The 24,318-nt window shown below is 48.3% G+C and overlaps 1 protein-coding gene across 39 annotated transcripts in view; it reads left to right on the top strand.

The window, feature by feature from the left end:
- The window catches only part of CALM2 (calmodulin 2), a 1,210,617-nt gene that overhangs the window by 1,017,092 nt on the left and 169,207 nt on the right, over nt 1-24,318 (top strand). Inside the window, exon 1 of one of the 39 annotated variants that reach the window (XM_050754911.1) lies at nt 6,546-6,551. The exons of 37 other annotated variants lie outside the window; for them this stretch is intronic. The gene's annotated coding sequence lies outside the window, so the exon portion shown is untranslated. Of the gene's footprint in view, nt 1-6,545; nt 6,552-11,176; nt 11,182-24,318 lie in introns of those variants that run through there. One more of the 39 variants, XM_050754924.1, reaches the window with a different exon arrangement.

Raw genomic sequence — 24,318 nt, forward strand, 5'->3', positions numbered from 1 at the left:
GCCAGGCGAGGTGGCGGGCACCTGTGGTCCCAGCTACTTGGGAGGCTGAGGCAGGAGAATGACGTGAACCCGGGAGGCGGAGCTTGCAGTGAGCCGAGATTGCGCCGCTGCACTCCAGCCTGGGCCACAGAGCAAGACTACGTCTTAAAAAAAAAAAAAAGTAAAGAATCTCAGTATCACTTTATGTTGAGTTTATAACAGTTCTTTTATGAGAAAAACCAGTCCAACCAGTCCCCACTTCATGCTTTTCCCCTGTGGCTCTTAGATCCTGAAGCTGGTTTATTTTGTCAACTTAATGTCCTGCTATCAACACTCACTTTATGCTTGGTCCAAGCATGAGTAGAGGCAGAGCTTCTTTATGTTGTAAAGCCTGGGAGCATCAAAAAGAGGAAGTTTTAGAGATTGTATTAGTTCCCTAGGGCTGCTGCTTCTTCCCAATTCTACCTTCGACATAGGTAAGTAGATTCCTCCTCAGGGCCCCAGACCTTACGGAGTCGTGCTCTAGGCTTGTTTCAGCCAAGTCCCTTCCCATGGAGGAGGAAGTCAACAGGGAGAAGCGAATATGTCCACTGGAGCCTGTTCCCTCTCTCCTAGACAATTCTGGGTGCTGGCAGGACATCAAAATTTCTTGCTCAGAAGAGTCAAGTCTACCTTCAGGGCATACACAACTTTTTCACAGGGTTACTTCTCCAGACTGGGCCATGACGCTGGGGTGGCTCACGTGGGGTCATGGAGTGTCAATGTAGATGGAGCTTAGACGTGTGGCCTATGCTATTTTTGGCAACGTAAATGGAGCTTAGATATGTGGGCTGTACTTTTGCCCCAGATCCTGCAAATGCAACACAAGAGCCTGCTCTCTCCTTCTTGAGCCACCAGCTCTCTTAAAAGATGTCATTGAGATTGCTAGCAACTCCAAAGCCTCTATGTACCTTCTCCACTTTCCTCAATCTTTGCAGAAAGTGGTGATAAGCACTCACCCCAAGTGGAGAACCAGAAGGGAAAAGAAGAGGTTCCGAGAACCCAGAGAATTCCTCCTCAGAGCAAGCAGGGGCTAGACAGCTTTGCACCTCTCCACTGAGCAAAGAGCACCACCTCGTGAGCAGCAAAACACTCTCCGGAAAAACACCAGCATTCCTGGTAGATTTCTTTTCCTTTGCTTGTCTCTAATCGACACACAACCCCTTCTCTGGGCTATGGACTCCACAGTCAGATATGTAGTGAGATGTGGCCACTGCCTCCTCCTCAGTGAAGCGGTCTGGCTGATGCTCCCCCAGGGGAAATGAATCACTCTCTTGACTTTGAACTTGCACAGCTTGTTACTCACACCTTGGCTAGTGACTGACCTGTTCCATCACACTTTGTGAATCCTATGAGCTCCCCCAAGGCAGTGGCACCTGACTCACCTGGCTTCCCCTGAGGGCCTAGCACAGGGCTCACACACGGTGTAGCTGCTCAGGTGTTCTTCCCTGAATCAATTAACTTTAAAATTCCACCTGGTTGGGATCAAAGTCATTGAGATTTATGAGAAAAACCAGTCCAACCAGTCCCCACTTCATGCTTTTCCCCTGTGGCTCTTAGATCCTAAAGCTGGTTTATTTTGTCAACTTAATGTCCTGCTATCAACACTCACTTTATGCTTGGTCCAAGCATGAGTAGAGGCAGAGCTTCTTTATGCTGTAAAGCCTGGGAGCATCAAAAAGAGGAAGTTTTAGAGATTGTATTAGTTCCCTAGGGCTGCTGTAACAAAATGCCACAGACAAGGTGGTTTAAAACAACAGAAATATGGCTGGGCACGGTGGCTCACGCCTGTAATCCCAGCACTTTGGGAGGCTGAGGCAGGCGGATCACCTGAGATCAGGAGTTTGAGATCAGCCTGATCAACATGGAGAAACCCCATCTCGACTAAAAATACGAAAACATTAGCTGGGCATGGTGGCAGGTGCCTGTAATCCCAGCTACTTGGGAGGCTGAGGCAGGAGAATTGCTTGAACCTGGGAGATGGAGGTTGCGGCGAGCTGAGATTACACCACTGCACTCCAGCCTGGGCAACAAGAGCAATACTCCATCTCAAACAAACAAACAAACAAACAAACAAAAAATCCCAGAAATATATTCTCTCTGGTTCTGAAGATCAGAAGTCCAAAATCTAGGTGTTGGCAGGGCCTCACACTATCTGAAGGCTCTCGGAGGGCCTTCCTTGCCTCTTTCTAACTTCTAGGCATGTTCCTCAGCTTATAGATATCCATCATTGCATGGCATTTTCCCTGTGTGTCTTCTCTCTCTGTGTTCAAATGTCCTTTTTTTTTTTTTCTTTTTTTGAGATGGAGTCTTGTTCTGTCACCCAGGCTGGAGTGCAATGGCGCGATCTCGGCTCACTACAACCTCTGTCTCCCGGGTTCCAGTGATTCTCCTGCCTCAGCCTCCCGTGTGGCTGGGACTACAGGTGCCTGCCACCATGCCCAGTTAATTTTCGTATTTTTAGTAGAGACAGGGTTTCACTATTTTGGCCAGGCTGGTCTTGAACTCCTGACCTCAGGTGATCCACTGGCCTTGGCCTCCCTAAGTGTTGGGATTACAGGTGTGAGCCACCGCACCTGGCGCCCACTCCCCACCTTTTAAAATAAGGACACCAGTCATTGGGTTAGATTTCACCCTAACTCGGTATGACTTGGTTATGTCTGCAAAGAGTCTATTTCCAAGGAAGCTGACTGTCATGGGTATGGAGGTTAGGACTTGAACATGTCTTTTGAGGGGATACCCACTACAGAGATGAAAGCACTTAATTCCCACAGCTTTTGGGGAAACTGGCTTGTGGCATGTGTGAGCCGAACCTCACATCTCATCTCCCCACAAGAAGCTTTGAATCTGGAAAGCTTAATTTGGATCCTAGCTCCATCATACGTGCCACCTTGGATAAACTGCTTAAACCAGAATACCTTCAAATGTTATTATACTCCTCCACACAAAATCAAAGAGCTTTGTAACAGTTTATTTTCATTTCTTCTCTTCTATCCTTTGGGCTATTGTTTTCTTTCTTTTTCTTTTTCCTCCCTTTTTTCTTTGGAGACAGAGTCTCACTAGGTTGTCCAGGCTGGAGTGCAGTGGCCATTCACCAGCATGGTCATACTGCATCACAACCTTGAGCTCCTGGGCTCAGGCAATCCTCCCACCTCAGCCTCCTGATGGGCTATTATGATTATTCATTTTCCTTCTACATATGTTATAAACCTCATAAGACATTGTTATTATTTTTTGCTTTAAACAGTTTCAAGTTTAGAAATACTTTGGCTATTTGTTTTTTAGCCTTCCCTCATTTTGGGGGGGATCCAATTATGTTAGACCACTTGATACTATCCCACAGATCACTGAAGTGGTGTTCATCTTATTATTTTATTTTTATTTTCATTTTAAAAATCTATTTTTATTTTGACTGGGCGCAGTGGCTCGCACCTGTAATCCTAGCACTTTGGGAGGCTGAGACAGGTGGATCACCTGAGGTCAGGAGTTCGAGACCAGCCTAGCCAACATGGCGAAACCCCATCTCTACTAAAAATACAAAAATTAGCCAAGTGTGGTGGCACGCACCTGTGACCCCAGCTATGTAGGAGGCTGAGGTGGGAGAATCACTTGAACCCTGGAGGTGGAGGTTGCAGTGAGCCAAGATAGCATCATTGCACTCCAGCCTGGGTGACAAGAGTGAAACTCCGTCTCCATAAATAAATAAATACATGTAAAATAAAATAAAATAGAAATGGCCCGTTCAAAATTCATGAGAAAAACATGGAGAGGGGAGGTGGCTCCTGGAGGGAGTGGTGTGGGACCAATAGCTAAAGGAATCCAGTTTTGGTGAGTTATCTGCACCATCAAGGTGAAGTGTCATGAGCCCCTTGCTCCGCAAAGCTCGTGGAAATAGAGAACCATGAATCAGATCGAGAGACAAGCTTCATGAAGAATCATGGGTTCTTTTTTTTTTTTTTCTTTGCTTTTCTTTTTTGTGAGACAGTCTCACTGTCACGCAGGCTGGAGTGCGGTGGTGCGATTTTGGCTTACTGCAATCTTTGCCTCTCAGGCTCACCTGCCTCAGCTTCCTATAGGCAGGTGCAAGCCACCATGCATGGCTGATTTTCATTTTTTGTAGAGACAAGGTCTTGAGAGGTCTCACTATGTTGCCCAGGCTGGTCTTGGACTCCTGGGCTCAAGTGGTCCTCCTGCCTTGGCCTCCCAAAAGTGCTAGGATTACAGGCATGAGCTGCCCTGCCCAGCCTGGGATCATGGGTTCTTTAACTGTACCCTCTTCAGAGCTTAGCCCAGTATGGGATATAAAGAAGCTTCTCAGGATAGATTGACTACTATTTGCAAAGGTAATCAGAAGTGAGTCTGTGTTTGGAACAGATACCAGAGAATGCAGTCTCCGCGATGAGATCATCTGGGCCCTGTGAAAGAAACTGTTTGGCAGAGGTGGTTGCTTTTCAAAGCTGGCTGGGTGTGTTTCGGTCCTGTGTTAGCTGTTTAGAGTCAAGGCTGGCCTCAGTGAGAAGCGAAGAGCCAGCGAGTGGGTGGTCTAGCCTCCTGCACTCAAATATGTCTCCCCCAAAAGCTGAGAGTCCCTTTGGAATTCAGTTTCTTTCTGTTATTTCTGCCTGTTCAAATGTGAACACCTTGTCCTGAATGGTGAATGAATTGTTTTCTTCCCCTTAGGGCTTCTAGTTGAAAACCACACCCTACCAGATGAAATGCAGAAGTGATATTTGTGGAAAGTGGTCTGGGTGGAAACCCTCCTCTAAATCCCTTCTGAGATCTCAAAGGACACTGGTTCTCAGAAGAGCCTAGAAGACAGAGACAGGGGCAAGGAGGGGTCCCACAGCTGCCCAACACCAGCCAGCACATAATTTGGGCCAAGATTTGGTTAATTGTGGGTTGGGACAAAGTGAAAGAAAACATGGCTCACAAAGGAAGTCCAATGGCACCCATAAGACACATGTACGCTGGGCTCAGTTACAGACATGGGGAGGAGCAAGTTTGGAAGCCGCAACTGTCACGATCAGGGAGAGCTGGGACCACAGCTAGGAGACAGGACCTCTAGTCAGAGTCGCTGGTGTTTCAGGGATGGAAGACTCAGATGCTACAGGCTTGACCTGCGTTCAAGGTATGATTGATGGCAGGTATGCTGAGAAGTTTATTTGCCTCCTGGAATGTTTTCCCTACCTGCTCACAGATGCCTGACATTCCTTTTAACAGGGAACAAGCCTTGCATTACAGAGCAAAAGAGCAAGCTTAAAACGGCCGTCGGAGGAGAATTTCATATCTGAGAAAGACAGCAAGAGGGGGAGAATGGTTGTGTGTGTGTGTGTGTGTATGTGTGTGTATGTTTGTCTAGGATGGTATAATTTTGCTCAAGGCCATCGAAATAAGAAAATTTGGAGGCTGGGCACAGTGGCTCACACCTATAATGCCAGTCCTTTGGGAGGCTGAGGCAGGTGGATCATTTGAGGTCAGGAGTTCGAGACCAGCCTGGCCAACATGGTGCAACCCCATCTCTACTCAAAATACAAAAAAATTAGCCAGGCGTGGTGGCACACATCTGTAGTACCAGCTACTCGGGAGATTGAGGCAGGAGAATCACTTGAACCTGGCAGGTGGAGGTTACAGTGAGCCAAGACTGAGCTATTACACTCCAGACTGGGTGACAGAGCTAGAATCCATCTCAAAAAAAAAAAACAAAAAAGAGAAAGAAAATTTGGAGTCCTGTTGGTGGAGTGGGAGGAGGGAGAGCACAGGAAGAATAGCTAATGAATGCTGGGCTTAGTACCTAGGTAATGGGTTGACCTGTGCAGCAAACCACCATGGCACACATTTACCTATGTAACAAACCTGCACATCCTGCACATGTACCCTCAAACTTAAAATAAATGTTGATTTTGGCCGGGCGCGGTGGCTCACGCCTGTAATCCCAGCTCTCAGGGAGGCAGAGGCGGGAGGATAGCTTGAGCCCAGGAGTTCGAGACCTGCCTGGGTAATATAGCGAGACCCCGTTCTCCACAAAAAGGAAAAAAAAAAAAAAAAAAGACAAAAATAAATGTTGATTTAAAAAGTAAAAAGAGGGGCCGGGCACGGTGGCTCAAGCCTGTAATCCCAGCACTTTGGGAGGCCGAGACGGGCGGATCATGAGGTCGGGAGATCGAGACCATCCTGGCTAACACGGTGAAACCCTGTCTCTACTAAAAAATACAAAAAACTAGCCGGGCGAGGTGGCGGGCGCCTGTAGTCCCAGCTACTCGGGAGGCTGAGGCAGGAGAATGGCGTGAACCCGGGAGGCGGAGCTTGTAGTGAGCCGAGATCCGGCCACTGCACTCCAGCCTGGGTGACAGAGCAAGACTCCGTCTCAAAAAAAAAAAAAAAAAAAAAAAAAAAGTAAAAAGAAAATTTGCTTTCTCCCCCACATAACAGCAGTAGCAGCAGCATTTCAGAATGGCTTTATTTTTTCCCAGCTTTAAGAAGCAGAGGAAAGCAAGGCCTTTCTTCCAGGCAAGAATATGAAAAAAGGGGGGGGGGTTGTTGCTTTAAGGGGAGTTGCGCTTATTTTTTTTTTGTCTTTTTTTTTTTTTTTTTTTTCCTTTTTGTGGAGAACGGGGTCTCGCTATATTACCCAGGCAGGTCTCGAACTCCTGGGCTCAAGCTATCCTCCCGCCTCTGCCTCCCTGAGAGCTGGGATTACAGGCGTGAGCCACCGCGCCCGGCCTCATATTCTCGATTTAAATTCTTTCATAGATCTCAAATTGTCGCTCTGAAATGCAGTACTTCCCTCTGCTGGCCATAGGGTTGTATAGCTCATCAAAACAAGGATGTCTCCCAAGTCCTCTCCCTTATCCAAGACTAAGGAATTGACTCTGGACATGAGGTAGGAGATAAATCAAATATAGGATGATTTTCCAACCCTCACGCCCCCTCAGAAAACATCCTTGAGTGTCTTTTGGCTCTGAATTTAAACAGGTTTATCTAGCTTCTCCAGCCTGTGCTTAGCCAATCAGGTCACATTGGCATGAATGTGCAAAGAACAATGGCTTGGAGCCCCACCCACCCAATTGCAGGACCTTGGCCCCCTTCCAAAACCTCCCTTGGAGATTCTGGAATACTTTCAGGGGGCTGAGGCTCATGATTTGGGGTTTAGGACCTCACAGAGAATCCACCATGTTCTTCTTGCTGGCTTCTGTCCCTACACCATCTCTTGGTTAAAAAGCCCCTCAAGGGCTCAAGCCGGGTGCGGTGGCTCACACCTGTAATCCCAGCACTTTGGGAGGCCGAGGTGGGCGGATCACCTGAGGTCAGGAGTTTGAGACCTCCCTGACCAACATAGTGAAACTCCGTCTCTCCTAAAAATGCAAAAATTAGCTGGGCATGGTGGCACACACCTGTAATCCCACCTACTTGAGAGGCTGAGGCAGGGGAATCGCTTGAACCTGGGAGGCAGAGGTTGCAGTGAGCCGAGATAGCACCACTGCACTCCAGCCTGGGTGACAGAGCAAGACTCCATCTCAACAACAGCAACAAAAGCCCTTGAAAGAAATTTCCTGCTGCTCTGTTGTTCTGCCTGAGCCGGAGTCTGCTAATTCTCAAATCTGCCTCAGTTGCAGTCCTGTTAGTGGCGGTTTCTGTGCAGACGTAGGAAAAGGGGCCCCACAAGATAGTTGGAATTTATTCCAATATATTTGCATGACCAAATAACAAGTTACATGCTCTCCATTGCATGGTGGTGCGTTTGGTTAAAAAGCTACCATATCCTAGCAGGGTGGTGGTGATGCGTACCTATAGTCCCAGCTACTCAGGAGGCTGAGGGAGGAGGATTGCTTGAGCCCAGGAGTTTGAAATCAGTCTGGACAACATAGTAAGACCCCATCTTTTTTTTTTTTTTAAAAAAAGGTACCGTGCTTAGGGGGCTTTTTGTGAAACTGACTTTCCACAAATTGATTCTGAAATCAGAGTGAAAACTCTACTAGTATTTTCTATTTCTTTAAGATGTTTTATTTTATTTATTTATTTATTTATTTGAGACAGAGTCTCCCTCTGTTGCCAGGCTGGAGCACAGTGGTGTGATCTCAGCTCACTGCAACCTCCGACTCCCTTGTTCAAGTGATTCTCCTGCCTCAGCCTCCCAAGTAGCTGGGATTACAGGCACACGCCACCATGCCCAGCTGATTTTTGTATTTTTAGTAGAGACAGGATTTCACCGTGTTGGCCAGGATGTTCTTGATCTCCTGACCTCGTGATCCGCCCACCTCGGCCTCCCAAAGTGCTGGGATTACAGGCATGAGCCATGGCCCCTGGCCAAGATGTTTTATTCAAATTCTACTTTGATTTTATTTGAGGCCTTCAAAACCTTCCGTAATGAAGTGTGGATACATCCTTTAGGATGAGAAATAGAGCCTAAAGGAGATGTTCTCAACATGACTCTCCAGTAATCAGTGGTAGTAAGTACTAGGGTCAAACCTCACCTTGGGGAGAAAAAGGGTATTTATAGGTTTATGGGCCTTTCTCAAAGGCACACTGAAAAATACAAAACACAGGTCTCAATGTAGAGGCTGAGAAGTGGGAGCATATCCAGTTTTTAAAAGCAAATAAAATACAAGTTATTACTTGTGACACAAGCAAGCCGGAACTCCAAGACCCAGAGGTGCTTCTTGGCATCTGGAAGAAGCTGATGTGGTGGCAGTGCTCTGAGTCGGGGGATGCTCAAGGATTACTCTGTAGGCCTTCAGTGATGTGTTTAGTGCTGCAGTGGGAAACTTCACCTCTCTTTTAACACCGGTCTAAGGCCTCAGCTCTGCTCTGATAGGAGCTACTGGAAGCAAGTGACTTTGCAGAGGACCTAAACTGTAAGAAGTTCACATTGAAAGTTGTAGCCAAGGTCGGTTTTGTGGGTGTGCATCCGGCATAGACAGGGCCTCATGCTCAGAAATGCTCTGTTCAAAAGGGTCCTGCACTGGGGGGCTAGTGCTCCATGACTACTGTCTTAGAATTCTTTTCTGCTTTTTTGAGGTGGGAGGTCTCGCTATGCTTCCCAGGCTGGACTCAAATTCCTGGGCCCAAGTGATTCTCCCTCCTCAGCTTCCTGAGTAGCTGGGACTACAGGTGTGTGCCACTGCACCCAACTTGTCTTCAAATTCTTAATAATTTTATCTTTGCATTTGCATTTTGCAAGTGAAGTCCAATGGGACAATACAGCATGCACTGAGGGCTTGGAGTCTTGGCCCATGCATGGTCTGCCTCTCCCTGTTTCCCTGGAACAGTTCTCAGCTGCCTGTTCCCCGCTCCCTGGTTCCCCAGGCCCCACCTGACTTCACCTTCCTTGCTGAACTCTGCTTGCTGTAGGGGCCTAGCTGTGGGCACAGGGAGAAGTGAGGTTGAGCTGGTGTGCCCTATGGCATTTTGGGGAGCAGCAGGCTGGCAGCCATCCTTTTCCTGGGCTGGCAGCGCCATGGTACCTTTGATGGTCAGCAGCAGGACCAGGTCTCTCAGCCATCCCCTGGCCAGGTGCTGAGACTGCTTTGGAATGGAGATTTAATCCCTTGGGGTCTCCCAGCAGCCATGGGTTGGGGCAGCAGGTCCATGGGAAGGGAAGATTGACGGCCTCACCTCATCCTTGCCCCTGGGCAGAGACGGCATGTCAGTCTGGTGGTCTAGCCAGAGGAGGACTCCTGGAGCTGGTGAACTGTGCATGGATATGCAGTCATGGGCAGCCCACCTCCTACTCCTCACCCCCTAGTGCCTGCGAGGGTCTGCACTCACCCTGTAAGTATCTCTGTGCCCAAGGAAGCATAGCATCAAATAGCAAATAAGAAACACCAAGAAAGGGCAAGAGAAAGACCACAGAAGAAAGGAAAAGTTTGTATTTTAGTGCCTCTAATGACACTTTCCCCCCTACCCATCTTTTCTTTTCTTTTTTTTCTTTTCTTTCTTCTTTCTTCTTTTTCTTCTTTTTTTTTTTTTTTTTTTTTTCAGGGTCTTGCTTTATTGCCCAGGCTGGAGTACAGTGGCGCAATCACAGCTCACTGCAGCCTCAACCTCTTGGGCCCAAGCAATCTTCCCACCTTGGTCTCCTAAAGTGCTGGGATAACAGGCATGAGCCGCCACACCTGGCTGAGGCCTCACATTTTCATTTTGTGCTGAGACTTGTAAATTAGGTAGATAGCCCTGGCTGTAGCAGAGGGTATAGATTCTTTTTCTGGCTCTGTTTTTGTGACATCTCAACTTACTGGGCTCTTATTAAAGGTGATTTAGGTGACTTATCATCTTTTCATGAGTACAGATGAAGAACTCTTCTAGGGCAGGGGTCTCCGTCCCCTGGGCCACAGACCAGTACTGGCCTCAGGAACCAGGCCGCACAGCAGGAGGTGAGTGGCAGGCAAGCAAGTCAAGCTTCATCTGTATTTACAGCCACTCCCTATCGCTGGCATTATTGCCTGAGCTTGGCCTCCTGTCAGATCAGTGGCGACCTTGATTGTCATAGGAGCATGAACCCTCTAGTGAATGGCGCATGGGAGAGATCTAGGTTGCATGCTTCTCAGGAGAATCTAATGCCTGATGACCCGTCACTGTCTCCCATTACTCCCAGATAAGATCGTCTAGTTGCAAGAAAACAAGTTCAGGACTCTCACTGATTTTACCTTATGGTGAGTTGTATAATTATTTCTTTTTTTTTTTTTTTTTTTGAGACGGAGTCTCGCTCTGTCACCCAGGCTGGAGTGCAGTGGCCGGATCTCAGCTCACTGCAAGCTCCGCCTCCCGGGTTCACGCCATTCTCCTGCCTCAGCCTCCCGAGTAGCTGGGACTACAGGCGCCCGCCACCTCGCCCGGCTAGTTTTTTGTATTTTTTAGTAGAGACGGGGTTTCACCGTGTTAACCAGGATGGTCTCGATCTCCCGACCTCATGATCCGCCCGTCTCGGCCTCCCAAAGTGCTGGGATTACAGGCTTGAGCCACCGCGCCCGGCCAATTATTTCATTATATATTACAACGTAATTATAATAGAAATAAAGTGCACAATAAATGTAATGCACTCGAATCATCCCTAAACTATCCCCTGCCACCCTAGTCTGTGGAAAAATGGTCTTTCATGAAACTGGTCCCTGTTGCCAAAAAGGTTGGGACTGCTGCTCTAGAAGGTATGGGATTGGGAGGCGGGGGTCACACAGATAGCCACCGACAACTTGAGAATAGTGAGCATGGGCCTGTAAAAACAGATCAATAGGTGTTTGTGGAAGGTATTGATGAATACATGAATGAATGGATGAAACCATAAACTAAGAAAAATGGTATGGCATGCATGAATGTGTGATGGGCCCAAAATCTGATCCTCCTAGGGATATTTGCCTTAGAAAAGGAGGCAAAGGCTAAGCTGAAAAAATCTGTGGCACGTGAGAGCCCTAGGGGGCTCTGGGTATGGGTGGGAGGAATCTGAAGTCTCTCTGTAGAGACTACTCTTGGGCCATCCAATCTTCTCTACTCACTACAGCGAAGCCTTTTTCTGCCCACTACAGCTTCCCACATGCTGCTTAATGTTGATATCTAGAAGAGGTTCTAGCCTGGCATGGTGGCTCCTGTAATCCCAGCACTCTGGGAGTTCAAAGTGGGAGGATTGCTTGAGCCCAGGAGTTCAAGAACAGTCTAGGCAACCTAGTGAGACCACATCTCTACAAAAAATTTAAAAATTAGCTCAATGTGGTGGTGTGTGTCCATAGTCCCAGCTACTCAGGAGGCTGAGATAGGAGGATCACTTGAGCCCACAGGCTACAGTGAACCATGATCGTGCCACTACACTCCAGCCTGGGTGACAGAGCAAGACCTTGTCGCTCAAAAAAACAAAAAGAGAAAATAGAAGAGGTTCGGCCGGGCGCGGTGGCTCAAGCCTGTAATCCCAGTACTTTGGGAGGCCGAGGTGGGTGGATCACGAGGTCAGGAGATCGAGACCATCCTGGCTAACACGGTGAAACCCCATCTCTACTAAAAATACAAAAAAATTAGCCGGGCGTGGTGGTGGGCGCCTATAGTCCCAGCTACTCGGGAGGCTGAGGCAGGAGAATGGCGTGAACCCGGGAGGCGGAGCTTGCAGTGAGCCGAGATCGCGCCACTGCACTCCAGCCTGGGCAACAGCGTGAGACTCCGTCTCAAAAAAAAAAAAAAAAAAAAAAAAAAAAAAAAAAAAAAAAAAAAAGAAAATAGAAGAGGTTCTTACTGTACAATAGGACTATTTATTTATTTATTTATTTATTTATTTATTTTTTGAGTCAGAGTCTTGCTCTGTCACCCAGGCTGGAGTGCAATGGCAGGATCTCGGCTCACTGCAACCTCCGCCTGCTGGGTTCAAGTGATTCTTCTGCCTCAGCCTCCCGAGTAGCTGGGATTACAGGCATGGGTCAGCATGCCCGGCTAATTTTTGTATTTTTAGTAGATGGGATTTCACCATATTGGCCAGGCTGGTCTTGAACTCCTGATCTCAAGTGATCCACCTGCCTCGGCCTCCCAAAGTGCTAGGATTACAGGCATAAGCCACCTCACCCAGCCACAATAAGAGCTTTTTAATGAGAAGAAGACAGAAGTCTTGATAGAGAACTTCTCTTCCTGAGAGGAAGTACCAGCAGGTTATGAACCTTAGTTGATTTGTTTTTTAAAAATCTCAAGCTGTAATAATTCCCAATTGCTCAGTGCACAGTGAATGAGGCTGATATTTAAACAGAATGCCGCATGGCACCCACTGTGTCCACACTTCCTCCCTGCCTGTCCTATGCCTCTCCAGGTGAGGTCCACCTTCTCCTTGAAGCCCTCTCTGGCTGCTGCAGTCCCTGAGCTTTCCTTCCTGCACTCGTACAGCATGAGGAAGGCTCCATCTTTTTCTAGATGCGCTATTGTTTTAGCATTGCCGTGTGCACTTTAGAGCCTCATTGCCTCTTTGAGGCCAAGGACGGCCCTGTCCCTTCTCTCTAGTTGCTCTGAGTGCCAAGCACAGCCCTGAACACCAAATACTTTGATTCTTTTCTGGCTACTCAACCCTCCTGGCTGTTCCTTCATCACCCTGGACCTGCCCCCATCCCAGGGTCTTTGCACTTGCTCTCCCTCTGCCTGGAAAGCCCTTCTCCCTGCAATCTGCAGGGCTTGATTACACTTCTCTTTGAGGCCTTTGCTCAAATGTTACCTCATCAATGCACCCTTCTCTGACCATCCTATTGAATATTCCAAATCTTTTTTTTTTTTTTTTTGAGACAGAGTCTCACTCTGCTGCCCAGGCTGGAGTGTAATGGTTCAATCTTGGCTCACTGCAGCCTCCACCTCCCAGGTTCAAGTGATCCTCCCACCTCAGCTTCCCAAGTAGCTGAATCTACAGACATGTGCCACCATACCCAGCCTTTTTTTTTTTTTTTTTTTTTTTTTAGACAGAGTCTTGCTCTTGTCACCCAGGCTGGGGTGCAGTGGCACAATCTTGGCTCACTGCAACCTCTACCTCCTGGGTTCAAGTGATTCTCATACCTCCTCCTCCTGAGTAGCTGGGATTACAGATGCCCGCCACCACACCTGGCTAATTTTTTTATTTTTAGTAGAGGCAGAGTTTTGCCATGTTGGCCAGGCTAGTCTCAAACTCCTGACCTCAGGTGATCCACCTGCCTCGGCCTCCCATAGTGCTGGGATTACAGGTGTGAGCAGGCCAGGGACTATTGTGCCATTGATATTGTTGGTAGCCTATCCATCTTCCATGTCCACATCTGCAGGAGAAGGGGACCCTACCCTCAGCTCCTGGGGTGGTCCCTGGTTGGCACAGCCAGTTGGCACAGTCCATTCTCCTGAACACAGTCACAGCCTTCAGAGGGGCATCTGGGACTTGAGCTGTCCAATCAGGGAGATTCTTGGGACTCTTACCTGTAATGTTGCTGTAGACTTGTTTCCTGTTCTTCCTGGAGACATTGTTGGCCTGACTGAGCCATCTGGCCACCAGAGTGAGGATGTGGACAACATAAAGCAGAGGGCAGAACTGAGGGAACCCCAGATAAGAAGAGACAGACCTGGACTAAGGCAACTCTGAAAGGCAAGACTTTCTGGTTATTTTTAAGGCACTTGGAGACTAAAGTAATAGAGAGTCTAACAAAAAAATTTAAGATGTCAGCCGGGCGCGGTGGCTCACGCCTGTAATCCCAGCACTTTGGGAGGCCGAGGCGGGCGGATCACAAGGTCAGGAGATCGAGACCACGGTGAAACCCCGTCTCTACTAAAAATACAAAAAATTAGCCGGGCGCGGTGGCGGGCGCCTGTAGTCCCAGCTACTCAGGAGGCTGAGGCAGGAGAATGGCGTAAACCCAGGAGGCGGAGCTTGCAGTGAGCCGAGATCGCGCCACTGCACTCCAGCCTGGGCGACAGAGCGAGACTCCGTCTCAAAAAAAAAAAAAAAAAAAAAAAAAAAAAAAAATTTAAGATGTCCATTATTTATATTGTTCAAAGTATAAAGAAATATGGAAACTCCTTTGCTTACAAACTTCCAGCTTCCAATTAAGCAGAGGCCCCAAAGCTATAGCCCAAAGCAGAAGTATGTTGCCTTTAACAGGGGGCACCTGTCGCCGACTCCCAGGAGTGTGGAGTTGGGAACACTATAGTTGGCATTTTCAGCTTGTTCTAGAAGTCCAGGACAATGTATCTTGTCTTCTTAACCTGAATGGGATTCTCCCCAATCCAGGGAACGAGCTGTGAGCTTTTTTTTTTTTTTTTTTTTTTTTTTTTTGAGACAGGGTCTCACTCTGTCACCCATGCTGGAGTGCAGTGGTACAATCACAATCACGGCTCACTGCAGCCTTGACCTTCTGGGCTCAAGCAATCCTCCTGCCTCAGCCTCCCAAGTAGCTGGGACTATAGGCACGTGCCAACAAGCCCAGCTACTTCTTGTGCTTTTGTAGAGATGGGATTTCACCTTGTTGCTCAGTCTGGTCTCAGACTTCTGGACTCAAGTGATCTGCCTGCCTCAGCCTCCAGAAGTGCAGGGATTACAAGTGTGAGCCACCGTGCCTGAGTTCTCTCTTATTGGAATGAAAGTTTTCAGGGGATGCACATTTCAGTTCCCTGCACCCCTGTAATGACGAGACGGACCAATGCTGTAATGTCCTCTTCGCAAATGGCCGAGAGCACACAGATCTGACACGCGTGGAAGGTATTGTGAGGCTGTGTTCTGAAAAGGAATAGTAAACTAGGAAAAGTTTCTCTTCAAACAAACAAACAAAAACCTGGCCTCTGCCAAGCAGGTGCTTCTCCCAGGTTCTTGGCTTCCCAGTTTACTTCCTGGCTTATCTGTAGCAAATGGTCGCTGAGAACCTGGAAGCAATTCCTCATTTGCAAGTCAATGGCAGATTTTTTTTTTTCCCCTTTTTGAGACAGTCTCGCTTTGTCGCTCAGGCTAGAGTGTATGGTGTGATCTCAGCTCACTGCAACCTCAGCCTCCTGGGTTCAAGTGATTGATTCTCCTGCCTCTCCTCCCAAGTAGCTGGGACTATAGGCATGTGCCACCATGCCCAGCTAATTTTTGTATTTTTAGTAGAGATCAGATTTTGCCATGTTGGCCAGGCTGGTCTCGAATTCCTGACCTCAATGATCCCCACTCCTCGGCCTCCCAAAATGCTGGGATTACAGGCATGAGCCACCATGCCTGGCCATAATGGGAGATTTTTAGGTGAAAAGAAAAGCACAGTTAATGGCCAGGTGCAGTGGCTCACGCTATAATCCTAGCACTTTAGGATGCCACGGTGGGCAGATTACTTAGGTCAGGAGTTCGAGACCAGCCTGGCTAATACGGTGAAACCCCATCTCTACTAAAAATACAAAATTAGCCAGGCATGGTGGCGCATGCCTGTAATCCCAGCTACTCGGGATGCTGAGGCAGGAGAATCACTTGAACCTGGGAAGCGGAGCTTGCAGTAAGCTGAGATCGCGCCATTACACTCTAGCCTAGGCAACAAAAGCAAAACTCCATCCCCAAATGAAAAAAAAAAAAGGCCAGATGCAGTGACTCACATCTGTAATCCCAGCACTTTGGGAGGCTGAGGCGGGTGGATCACTTGAGGTCAGGAGTTTAAGACCAGCCTAGCCAACATGGTGAAACCCCGTCTCTACTAAAAATACAAAAATTGGCTGGGTGTGGTGGTGGACACCTGTAATTGCAGCTACTTGGGAGGCTGAGGCAGGAGAATAGCTTGAACCCAGGAGGCGGAGGTTGCAGTAAGCCGAGATTGCACCATTGCACTCCAGCCTGGGTGACAAGAGCGAAACTCTGTCAAAAAAAAAAAAAAAAAAAAAAAAGAAAGAAAGAAAGAAAGAAAGAAAGAAAAGCACAGTTAAAACTCCTTGTTTTGTGAAGCAGATCTGGACAGGTCTTATAGATGGGGAAGGAGAAGCAGAGGGCAAGATGGTTAACATTTGGCATAAGCAGCTGTGACCTGTTGAGCTGGGACGGGGAGGAAAAATAATACAGTAATCACAGCTAGCATTCTTTTTGTTTGTTTGAAACGGAGTCTCGCACTGTTGCCTGGGATTGGAGTGCAAAGGTGTGATCTCGGCCCACTGCAGCATCTGCCTCCCAGGTTCATGCGATTAGCTGAGCAGCTGAGTAGCTGGGATTACGGGCGCACGCCACCACACCCGGCTCATTTTTTGTATTTTTTGTATTTTTTTTTTTTATGAGACGGAGTCTTGCTCTGTTGCCCAGTCTGGAGTGCACTGGCGTGATCTTTGGCTCACTGCAACCTCCGCCTCCTGGATTCAAGCAATTCTCTTGCCTCAGCCTCCTGAGTAGCTGGGATTACAGGCACGCGCCACCATGCCTGGCTAATTTTTGTATTTTAGTGGAGACGGGATATTTCACCATGTTGGTCAGGCTGGTCTCAAACTTTTGACCTCGTGATCCGCCTGCCTCGGCCTCCCAAAGTGCTGAGATTACAAGCATGAGCCACCACACCCGGCCAATTTTTTGTGTTTTTAGTAGAGACAGGGTTTCACTACGTTGGCCAGACTGGTCTCGAACTCCTGTCCTCGTGATCCACCCACCTTGGCTTCCCAAAGGGCTGGGAGATTACAGGCGTGAGCCACTGCGCCCGGCCAATAATCACAGCTAGCATTCTTGAGTGCCCATATGTGCCACCCACTGTTCCACTTGAAAGTGCCTTTGCAAAAATTATAACTGAAGAAATTATGACAGTGAAAGAGATCAGACCAAACCAACTCCATCTTGCTTCTAACTTTTAAGCTGTCCTTGTACGTTCCTGGGCGTAGGCTGAGCTAACTTTGGGAAGGAATTCAGTTCATGGTTTGACTCCGAAACAAAATTGATAACAGCCCTTTTCGAAGACCCGCTTCTTGTCTGGGGACCAGTCTGCCTTTGCAGGGCTAACAGATTAGCTACAAGATTAGAAAGTACAGTTTAGTGGTAATGCAGCCTCTGGCTCCAAGAGTCTGAACCTCCCCAAATTGCTCCTGGGGATAACATCACTATTGTAAAACCTAAGATGAGTGCTGGAGATATTTTGCAGACCCTGCACTTGATGGATCAGCTGGATCAGCTGACATCACCTGGAATGGTTATCTGGCTCAACCAGTTCTGCCATCCCACCCAGAAACAGAAGACAGTAAGAAAAATTCACTTTGACCCCATGTGATTCCATCTCCAACCTGATCCATCAGCACTCCCCACTTCCCGAGCCCCTACCTGCCAAATTATCTTTAAAAACTCTGATCTCCAGATGCTCTGGGAGACTGATTTGAGTAATAATAAAACTCCAGTCTCCCTCTCCCGCACAGTCCGCTCTGTGTGAATTACTCTTTGTCCATTGCAGTTCCCCTGTCTTGATAAATTGGCTCTGTCTAGGCAGCAGGCAAGGTGAACCCACTGGGCAGTTACATACTTACATTTATTTATTTGTTTGTTTGTTTGTTGAGACAAAGTCTGTCATCCAGGTTGGAATGCAGTGATGTGATCTCTGCTCACTGCAGCCTCGACTTCCCGGTCTCAAGCCATTCTCCCACCTCCGCCTCCCAAGTAGCTGGGACTACAGGTGCACGACACCATGCCTGGTTAATTTTCGTATTTTTTGTAGAGATGGGGCTTCACCATATTGCCCAGGCTGGTCTCAAACTCCTGGACTCAAGCGATCCCCCTGCCTCAGCCTCCCAAAGTGCTAGGATTACAGGCATGAGCCACTGTGCCCAGCCCTTGCCTTACATTTAATCTTCACTATTAATACACAGGTTATAAATGAGAGCATTAAAGTATGGAGAGCAGAAGCAACTTGTCCAAGGTCATACGCAACTAGAAAGGAGTGTAACTGATGTTTAAACCCTAACAGTCTGGTTCCAGAATCTGTGCTTTTAAAGTCAAGAAAAGCACATCTGGGCCTTGACCTTTGGAACCACCCCTAGCACACAGGCTGTAGCTAGCAGAGGGGCAGCAAAGGAAGACGGCAAGAGGTGGCCCCTGGTCGTAGCTCTTTGTGGTTTGCCCAGGCTTTCTAAAAGAAGCTTCACTGACTCAAAAGGGTTTGAGGCTTTACAGACTGGTAAGCTCTCCCCAAACTGGGTAGTTGTACTTTTATTTTGTTAAGTAAAAAACATTTTTAAAAATCTGCTAACATCACTATCATTTCATAAAGCAAATGTAATTTCAATGCAAATAAACCCCAGGAAAGACACCATCTCAGAGTACAGGCCAGGCCTTTAGGTTGAATAAATCTACCTTTGTAAACACCTCCTTTCATTGTCCTTATTTTCCTCATCTCACCATGGGCCGGTGGAAACTTCCTCATGGGTAGCACCTGTTTAAGGACTGCCATCCAGAAACCACCGTGATGCCTCATACGATCCCCATAAACCCTCTGCAAGGTAGACAGGGAAAGTCTTCTTTACTCAGTCTACTAATGAAGAAACCGAGGCTCAGAGAAGTCTTGTTTAAGAACATACAGCCTTAAAAATGGCAGCGCCAGGTTACAAACCCACGTTTTCAGACTCCAGGGGTCCAGTGCTCTTTCCTTCTATACCTCAAAGCATTCACAGAACGCACTCACTGACCACCAGCTTGGTTGCTGTGTGAGGACCTAAATGTTCAGAAAGAGAATAAGTGTTTCCAAGTGCCATTTCCATTGACAGCGCTCAGAACGGAGTAGTGCAGCTGGCTGAAAGGCAGCCTCTGGATTCAGGGCAAGATGGGAAGCCCCTCGGGGGCAAGGTAGGAGCACATTTCCTCTTTCATTCCCAGGCTCAGCCCACACAGAGATGAGCACACAGGGCTGGCAAGAAATCCTTGCAGCTTAGAAGTGTGAGTGTGGGGTTTTTTTTTTTTTTTTTTAAATTAAGAAAAATTTTTGGCCGGATGTGGTGGCTCACGCCTATAATCCCAGCACTTTGGGATGCTCAGGCGGGCGGATCACAAGGTCAGGAGATTGAGACCATCCTGGCTAACACAATGAAACCCCGTCTCTACTAAAAATAAAAAAATAAAAAAATAAAAAAAAGCCAGGTGTGGTGGCGTGTACCTATAGTCCCAGCTACTTGGGAGGCTGAGGCAGGAGAATGTCGTGAACCTGGGAGGCAGAGATTGCAGTGAGCCGAGATCGCACCACTGCACTCCAGCCTGGATGACAGAGTGAGACTCCGTCTCAGAAAAAAAAAAAAAAAAAAAAAAAAGAAAAATCTTTTTAGACACAGGGTCTTGCCATGTAGCCCAGGCTGGTCTCAAACTCCTGGGGTCAAGCTATCCTCTCGCTTCGTCCTCCCAGAGTGCTGGGATTACAGACGAGAGCCACTGGGCCTGGCTGGAGTATGTGTTCTTTTGTTTGTTTTTGAGATGAAGTGTTGCGCTGTCTCCCAGGCTGGAGTGCAGTGGCACGATCTCAGTTCACTGCAACCTCCACCTCCCGGATTCAAGCTATTCTCCTGCCTCAGCCTCCCGAGCTGCTGGCATTACAGGCATGCGCCACCATGCTCAGCTAATTTTCATTATTTTAAATAGAGACGAGGTTTCACCATGTTGGCCAGGCTGGTCTCGAACTCCTGCCCTCAGGTGATATGCCAGCCTCAGCCTCCCAAAGTGCTGGGATTACAGGTGTGAGCCACTGAGCTTGTCCCAGAGTATGGTTTTAAATGCTAGTTTTTATTTAACAGAATTTTACTGTGGTAAGAAGGGAGGAAGAAAAAAATATCCCAGACACAATTTGAGAGGATGTTTCCAGGAGTTGGGAGAAAAGGATGAAATCCAGAAAAGACTTGATGGAGGTACCCTGGGCAGTGAGGGGAGGAGGGAGGCAGCAAGAGGGGCCTTATCCCTGGAGGAGGACAGCTGGCAGGGAGGCAGGAGCACTGTCTGTGGTGTCCCACTGTCTTAGGATCAAGACCACACCCCCGATATTGCCCCCCAGTGCTCAGGCCTTGCCCTGCCTACTGCCCTCGTGTCACCTGCACTACTCTTGTTCTGGGTTTCTGGGCTCCAGACACATTTCCTCAAAGATATCCCCATGGGACCCCACCTCGGGGCCTTTTTTTGCCAGGGTCTTGCTCTGTTGTCTAGGCTGGAGTGCAGTGGCACAATCACAGCTCACTGCAGCCTCTACCTCCTGGGCTCAGACAATCCTCCCATCTCAGCCTCCTGAGTGGCTGAGACTACAGGTGCACACCACTATACCCAGCTAATTTTTTTTTTTTTTTTTTTTTTTTAATTTTTGTAGAGACAGGGTTTCACCATGCTGCCCAGGCTGGTCTCAAACTCCTGGGCTCAAGCCATCCTCCTGCCTTGGCCTCCCAAAGTGCTGGGATTACAGGTGTGAGCCACCGTGTCTGGCCCACCTCCGAGCTTTTGAGCATGGCATTCCCGCTCCTGGGTTTCCACCAGTACTTACTAATGCCTGTTCATCTTTGGGTGACTTCCCTGACTCCTGTGTGCCAGCTGGAGGCGTAGACAGCCCAGAGCCACATTAGCCTACTTCCAGAAGCAGGGGGCATTTCAATGTTCACAGTGTGCACAGGCCCCAGGGGCAGCGGCTTGGCCAGGAGGTGCTCATGAAGCCCACAGTAGCACCAAGGAGAAGGAGCACCCCTTATCTTGTCCTGGGTGGAGTCAGCACCCTGAGCCTCCCCTTCAGATCCTTGTTATAGTCTGCAATTATGTATTTGAGTGAGTTTCGTTAATGTCCTTCTCCCAACTAAATAGTTAGCTTCCTTTTTGTTGGCCATGGTATCTGCAGCCTAGCACGGACCCACAGGCCTGGCTGGTGCCCACTAAGTGTCTGTGGAATGGCTTCCTTACTTGTTTTGCCAAGGGGTGCCAGAATGTGCCACTGGCATTTGCTTTTCATTCACACTATTCTTGTGGCTAGAGTGGAGTGGGTTGGAGGTCATGGCCATCTCTAGAGAGCTGTTCCAAGACTACTTGAGATTGTGTTTTCTTTCCAGTCCAAGATTCAGAATCCACTGGCCTTGAGGTCGCCCTGTCCTGGGGACAGTGGGACCTGTCACCTGCTGGCCAAGGTAGGGCTCCAACTTTTGTGAAAAGTACATGCAGCAAGTCTGACCCTTAAACAACTCTTCAGACATGTGGAATGCAGGGTGGGGTGGGAGCTGCTGGCACACCTGTCATTCCCTGTTTAGCCACTGAAGGGCAGTGCTGCTCCACAGGAAAGAGCCAAGCAGACATGCGCCATCACTGTGGCTTCTAGGTCCGAGTAAGGATATTAGCTAGCCCCTACCAACTACCAGTGGTGTGCTAGTCACTTTGAATATAGTACTTGTGCAATCATGCAAGAGAAAGTTGATGACCCATAGTGTAGTGTAGTGTAATATAGTGTAGTGTAGTGTAGTGTAGTGTAGTGTAGTGTAGTGTAGTGTAGTGCAGTGCAGTGTAGTGCAGTGTAGTGTGGTTTTTGAGACAGGGTCTCACTGTTGTCCAGGCTGGAATATAGTGACCAGGGCTCACTGCAGCCTTGACCTCTGGGGCTCAAGTAATCCTCCTGCCTTAGCCTCCCAAATAACTGGGACTACAGGTGCACACCACTACACCTGGCTAATTTTTGTATTTTTTTTGTAGAGATGGGGGTCTCCCTGTGTTGCTCAGGCTGGTCTCGAGCCCCAGGGCTCAAGTGATTCTCCTGCCTCAGCCTCCCAAAGTACTGGGATTACAGGTGTGAGCCACCACACCCAGCTGACCCTTATTTTAAAGATGAAGTAAAGAAGATCTGAGAGATTAAATGATATTTTCAATGTCTCATGACAGTGAATGGCTAAACCAGAAATCAACCTCAGGTCTGCCTAAATCCCAAACCCTGTCAATGCCTTCCCCTGCTCTCCCTCTGTCACGATGGCCAATCTTTTCTAGCATGTTGTCCTAGCAGCCACCTGCCAGGGTAGTGCTCACAGCACAACCTTGTCTCACTCAGCTGGCTCAATTTAGCCAACTTTTGATTACCAAAATTAATACGGGGTCACTAACTTGGGTCTAAAATTTTATTTTATTTTATTTTTTATTTTTTTTGAGATGGAGTCTCGCTCTGTCGCCCAGGCTGGAGTGCAATGGCCGGATCTCAGCTCACTGCAAGCTCCGCCTCCCGGGTTTACGCCATTCTCCTGCCTCAGCCTCCCGAGTAGCTGGGACTACAGGCGCCTGCCACCTCGCCCGGCTAGTTTTTTGTATTTTTTAGTAGAGACGGGTTTCACCGTGTTAGCCAGGATGGTCTCGATCTTCTGACCTCGTGATCCGCCCGTCTTGGCCTCCCAAAGTGCTGGGATTACAGGCTTGAGCCACCGCGCCCGGCCGGGTCTAAAATTTTAAAATGGGTTATTAAAATGCTTGCTTTGGCCAGGCGCGGTGGCTCATGCCTGTAATCCCAGCACTTTGAGAGGCTGAGCAAGTGGATCACTTGAGGTCAAGAGTTCAAAACCAGCCAGCCAACATGGTGAAACCCCATTTATACTAAAAATACAAAAATTAGCCAGGTGTGGTGGCACTCACCTGTAGTCTCAGCTGCTCGGGAGGTTGAGGCCGGAGAATCGCTTGAACCCGGGAGGCAGAGGTTGCAGTGAATCGAGATTGTACCACTGTACTCCAGCATGGGTGACAGATTGAGACACTGTCTCGAAAAATAAAATAAAATAAATAAAATAAAATGCTTGTTTTGATTCCAGAGACTGTTATTCGGTATGCATGGGATAGGGGGAGGTGGGAAAACAGATCTGTCCTTCCGCAGTCCTCTCCCTAATCTCATTCTGCAATCTTTCCCACCCCTTCCCCACCCAGCCCTCACATAGCTGCCGGGCAGCTTTCCAACAGACTTGATCACATGGCTCTCTCACTACTGTACTGGGCCCCCTGTAGCTTCTGGAAGAAAGTCCCACTCTTTAGCAAGCAGCCCAGGTGCTTCCTAAGCTGCCAGCTACCTTGCCACCAGACTTCTTCCCCACTGGCTCACGAGGGTGCACTCTGAGCCCCAGCCACCTGAGCCAGAGCATTCAGTACCTAAAGCTGTAATCTCTCCACTGCAGTGAGAATGAAGATACTGGCCACCCAGGTGGTTGTAAGGCTAAAACCACCACCTTTAAAGATCTCTTGGCATAGTGCTGGCCACAGTGGGGCTCATCACCATGTTTCTCACCTTCCCTTCCTCAGCCCTTGGAAATGTGCAAGTATAGTACAACCTACAGAGGCAAATCCATGTGGTATAGCGCTCTGCACAGTGCAATCCCTGTGGAAACATTTCCATACACAGGGAAATGTCAGCTGGGGCATTATTTTGCTCAGGCTGACACTGAGGAAGACATTTCCTGGATTTTTTTCCTGTGTCCATGGTGAGGTCCAAAGTGACTCAAATACCACCCAAATCCGTGGATGCTAAACACCTTGAGGGCAGAGACAGAGTTATGAACCTCTGGGTCTCCCCATAGGTCCAACCCAGCACTGGGTCTTCAGTGGTGCCTTTAAGAATGTCAGTTGGTCAATTTGTTATTGACTGGGCATGTGACAAGTCGCAGGAGTGCACAGGTCATTTCAGGGGATCATCATCTGAAACAGAAACAGCATTGTTTTAAAGAGCCTGTAGGAGCCCAGAAGAAATACAGGACTTTTTTTTTTTTTTTTTTTTTTTTGAAATGGAGTCTCGCTGTGTCTCCCAGGCTGGAGTGCAGTGGCGTGATCTGGGCTCACTGCAAGCTCCGCCTCCCGGGTTCACGCCATTCTCCCACCTCAGCCTCCCAAGTAGCTGGGACTACAGGCGCCCGCCACCACGCCCAGCTAGTTTTTTGTATGTTTAGTAGAGACGGGGTTTC

The sequence above is a fragment of the Macaca thibetana genome, chromosome 13 (genome assembly GCF_024542745.1).
Source record: "Macaca thibetana thibetana isolate TM-01 chromosome 13, ASM2454274v1, whole genome shotgun sequence".
Lineage (NCBI taxonomy): Eukaryota > Metazoa > Chordata > Mammalia > Primates > Cercopithecidae > Macaca > Macaca thibetana.